Here is a 5036-nt window from a genome sequence, read left to right on the forward strand (position 1 = left end):
CCTCCTCTCTCTAATCTTGTGCCTCCTCTTGTTTTTTTTTTTTTTTTTTTTTTAATCTTACTGAATGGCACCAATGTCAACTCAGTTGCCCAAGCCGGAAGCCTTCATATCGCCCTCCCTGTAGTTATTCTACCATCAAATCCTTTTGGGACCATTTGCTAAATATGCATTGAATCCATATACTTCTTTGTATTCCTACTGCCACTACCCTAATCCAGACCAGCGTCACCTCTCACCTGAACTATTGCACTGTCTCCTGATTCATCTACCCACCCCACTCTCTCCTACCCCCAAATCATTCTCCATACTACAGCCAGGAAACACTTTCTAAAGCACACCCTTCATACTATACTTAGTGAAATAAGTCAGTCAGAGAAAGACAACTATCATATGATCTCCCTGATATGAGGAAGTGGAGATGCAATGTGTGGGGGCTGGGGGGTAGGAAAAGAAGAAATGAAACAAGATGGGATCGGGAGGGATACAAACCTTAAGAGACTCTTAATCTCACAAAAGAAACTGAGGGTTGCGGGGGTGGGGGGGGTGGTGGTGGTGGTGAGGGGTTGGGAGGGGGGGTTGGGTTATGGACATTGGGGAGGGTATGTGCTATGGTGAGTGCTGTGAAGTGTATAAACCTGGCGATTCACAGACCTGTACCCCTGGGGCTAATAATACATTATATGTTTATAAAAAATTTTTAAATTATTAAAAAATAAATAAAACACGCCCTTCAGTGACTTCCTAGTCCCATTAAGAGAAAGTTCAAATTTCTTTGCATAGCTTACAAGGCCTTACATCTTGCTCCTGCCTCAGCTCCATTTACTTAAACTCTGTATCTCAGTCATTCTAAACTCTGTTTTCCATTCTTGGAGAATGCTGTACTCTTTTCCATTTGAATTCAAACCTTCACACATTGCTATTCCAATGTCTGGTCATTCCACTTTTAATGATGTTGTAATTGGTGAGTGCAGCTTGGTAACCTCTGAGTTCTTTTTTTTTTTTTTTAAAGATTTTTTCTTTATTTATCTGACAGAGATCACAAGTAGGCAGAGAGGCAGGCAGAGAGAGAGGAGGAAGCAGGCCCCCTGCAGAGCAGAGAGCCTGATGCGGGGCTCAATCCCAGGACCCTGGGATCATGACCTGAGCCAAAGGCAGAGGCTTAACCCATTGAGCCACCCAGGTGCCCCAGTAACCTCTGAGTTCTTACATTGTAAATTTCCTTCCTTATTTGTCTTTCTTCTATTGGTTTTAGCATCCATTGATGATCACATTTGAATCAGCTCTTTTCTTAAAGATTTTATTTATTTATTTGACAGAGAGAGACACAGCAAAAGAGGGAACACAAGCAGGGGGAGTGGGAGAGCGAGAAACAGGCTTCCTGCTGAGCAGGGCGTCCAACACAGGTCTCCATCCCAGGACCCTGGGATCATGACCTGAGCTGAAGGCAGATGCGGAAGGACTGAGCCACCAGGTGCCCAGAATCAGCTCTTTCATAAGGGGTTTCAAACTGGTGATTTTTCTAGTCTTGTAATCCCTTCTACAGCCATTAGCTGGAATTCTCTTGTAAAGGATTTTCCTTATTGACTAAATCTATTTGGTACTGTAAAATACAGCTTGTACATGATTGGAAAGGTAAATGTTTAATTCTTTTGTGATCATGTGTTTTAAGTTTATTTAAATTAGCAATTTGGAGTTTAGGACAATTTTACCAGAGAAACCATTTATAAGTGGTAGTTATAGTTCCAAATAGCAGAGGAAAGCCTGCTTAACCCACAGCAAAAATGAAACACTACACATCAGCAATGAGATTATTTTTTTGTGATCTTAGCTATTAAAATACAATTGAATAATTTTTTTCAACCGAATAAGTTTTAAAATCTTAATGTAAGTGCTAGTACTTGAGAGAAAGGCAGTCTTGATTAGAGGAAGAAAAGGTAGGTGGATGCTTAATGGTGGTTTGAAGGGATGTGCTGAGTGCTTTCAAGAGCTTTTAGGATTTGAGGGTACTTGTTCTTCAGTCTAATTTCACTGAGAAATTTAGCTATTTCCACGTCTGTGATGGGTGTAACATCAGCGCTGCTTTTATACTTAGCAACCAGGGCCCACAACCAGAGCCAATTTTCCGCTTGCAAATGGAGACAGTTACATTTTCCAGTATGCTGAGTATAAAAGGGGACTTAGGTGGATGTGAGTGAATGAAACAGAGCTGAGGGTGCTAAAAGGTAAGGTGGTAAAAGAAAGGACTTTATTGCTAGGACTGTGAGGTCTGAGGAGGGACCAGGGCCAGAACTAGGGTGAGACAAATGAGGGGCCTGTGGTGCCCATCTAACACTTGCTTGAACCGGAGAGGGAGTGCCTCTTCAAGTGTTGTGCCCTGTGGCAGTGACTCCGAGGTGTGTCTGTGGGAAAGAGAGCAGTGAGAGCACGGAAGGACTCATATTAAGGCTCTAGGAATCCCAGTAACAGGGTTCCGGGGTACAGGAGTTCAAACCTAAGCAAAGACTCTAAAGGTTGCCAGTCAGAACCCAGACCATATATGCTAGGAGAATAAGGTTCAAAAACCAAAGAAGACTAAATATTGGAGGTCAAGAAAGGCCTCACAGAAGAGACCTGCATTAGAATCAGAGGGCTCTTCTCAGGGGCGCCTGGGTGGCTTGGTCATTAAGCGCTTGCCTTCAGCTCAGGTCTTGATCCCCACCCGCCAGGTTCTGGAATTGAACCCCACGATGAGCTCCCCCCCCCCGCTTATATTCCCTCTTTTGCTCTGTCTCTCTCTCTCTCTCTGTGTGTGTCAAATAAATAAATAAAATCTTTAAAAGATTATTAAGTGTTTTCAAATGTACTTATAAGTAAAGCAGATACTGAAAACGAACCCTCATATACCCATTAACCACATTCAATAACTATTAAGATTTAGCTGATCGTGTTTCAGCTATCTCTTTTTTCTCTTTTTCTGTCCTTTCTTTCTTTTTTAAAAATTTGCCGGGAGGGGCGCCTGGGTGGCTCAGTGGGTTAAGCCGCTGCCTTCGGCTCAGGTCATGATCTCAGGGTCCTGGGATCGAGTCCCGCATCGGGCTCTCTGCTCAGCAGGGAGCCTGCTTCCTCCTCTCTCTCTGCCTGCCTCTCTGCCTACTTGTGATCTCTCTCTGTCAAATAAATAAATAAAATCTTAAAAAAAAAAAATTTGCTGGGAGCACCTGGGTGGCTCAGTCTGTTAGGCATCTGCCTTTGGCTCAGGTCATAATCTCGGAGTCCTGGGATCCAGCCCTGCGACAGGCTCCCTGCTCAGTGGGGAATCTGCTTCTCCCTCTCCCCTGCCCCTCCCCCCTGCTCTCTCTCTCTGTCTCTCTCTCTCTCTGAAATAAATAAAATCTAAAAAAAAATTGCTGAAGTTTTTTTTTTTGTTGTTGTTTTTGTTTTTTTTTTTTAGAAACACAGGAGAGAGGGAACACAAGCACGGGGAGTGGGAGAGGGAGAAACAGGACTCCAGCCGAACAGGGAGCCCGATGCGGGCTAGATCCCAGGACCCCGGGATCACGACCCAAGCTGAAAGCAGATGCTCAATGACTGAGCCACCCAAGCGCCCTTGCTGAAGTATTTTAAAGCCAATCCCAGGCATCACATTATTTCATCCCTGCTCATTTCATAGGCATGTCTCAAAGGTAGACATTTTCTTGTATAACCATGCTGTCATGCTATCTTACAAAATTAATAATTCCTGGGGCACCTTGGTGGCTCAGCCATTAAGCATCTGCCTTCGGCTCAGGTCATGATCCCAGGGTCCTGCTCAGCAGGGAGCCTGCTCTTCTCTCTCCCACTCCTCTTGCTGTGTCTCTCTCTGTCACATAAACAAATAAAACAGTTAATAATGCCTTAATAGAATCTAATACCCTAGTTCATTATAAAAGTTACCAGATTATCTTTAAAAATAGTATAACAGTTGTTTTTTTTCATATAAGAATCCAAACAAGGTCCATCCATTACACTTGGTTATGATCTCATTTATTCCCCAGCTTTATTGAGGTTACTATAGACTAAATGTTTATGTTGAACATATGTTGAAACCTAGCCCCCCCCCCGTAATGGTAAAAAGAGGTGGGGGTTTGGGGAGGGGATTAGATCATGAGAATGGAGCCCTGATGAATGGGATTAATGCTTTTTTAAAAGAGACCCCAGAAAAATCCCTCACCCATTTCACCATGTGAGAACAAAGCAAAAAGAGAGTCAGGGCGCCTGGGTGGTTCAGTCAGTTAAGCATCTGCCTTTGGCTCAGGTCATGATTTCGGGGTCCTGGGGATCGAGCCCCACATTGGGCTCTCCACTCAGCGGCAAGTCTGCTTCTCCCTCAACCTCTGTGATCTCTCTCGCCCTCTCTCAAATAAGTAAGTAAAATCTTAGGGAAAAAAAAAAAGAGAGGGAGAGTTATCTATGAGCCAGAAACAGGCTTTCAGCAGATACTTAATTTGCCAATGCTCCGATCTTAGAATTCCCTGCCTCTAGAATTCAGAGACATAAATTTCTGTTGTTTATAAGCCACCTAATGTGTGGTATTTTGGTATAGCAGCCTGGATGGACTGAAACAAACTATAATTGACAATTCAGACTTGTATATATTTAAGATGTGTAACTTGGTGATTTGATATACTTATGAAATATTCTCCACAGTCAAAGGGGAGAGGGGGAAGGTGGGAAAAGTTAGTCAAGGGGTACAAAGTTTCAGTTATGTAAGATGGTTATTATCTCTTAAGTCTTTCTTTTTTTTTTTAAAGATTTTATTTATTTATTTGACAGACAGAAATCACAAGTAGGCAGAGAGAAAGCGGGAAGCAGACTCCCTGCTGAGCAGAGAGCCCGATGCGGGGGCTTGATCCCTGGACCCTGAGATCATGACCCCAGCTGAAAGGCAGAGGCTTTAACCCACTGAGCCACCCAGGCACCCCTCTTAAGTCTTTCTTAATCTAAAGCAGTCTGTACCTCACTTGTTCTTTTTCAAGCCGTTGGCTTATTGCAGAAAGTGGGTCAGTTTTCCTATAGTA

The sequence above is a fragment of the Neovison vison genome, chromosome X (assembly GCF_020171115.1).
Source record: "Neovison vison isolate M4711 chromosome X, ASM_NN_V1, whole genome shotgun sequence".
Classification (NCBI taxonomy): domain Eukaryota; kingdom Metazoa; phylum Chordata; class Mammalia; order Carnivora; family Mustelidae; genus Neogale; species Neogale vison.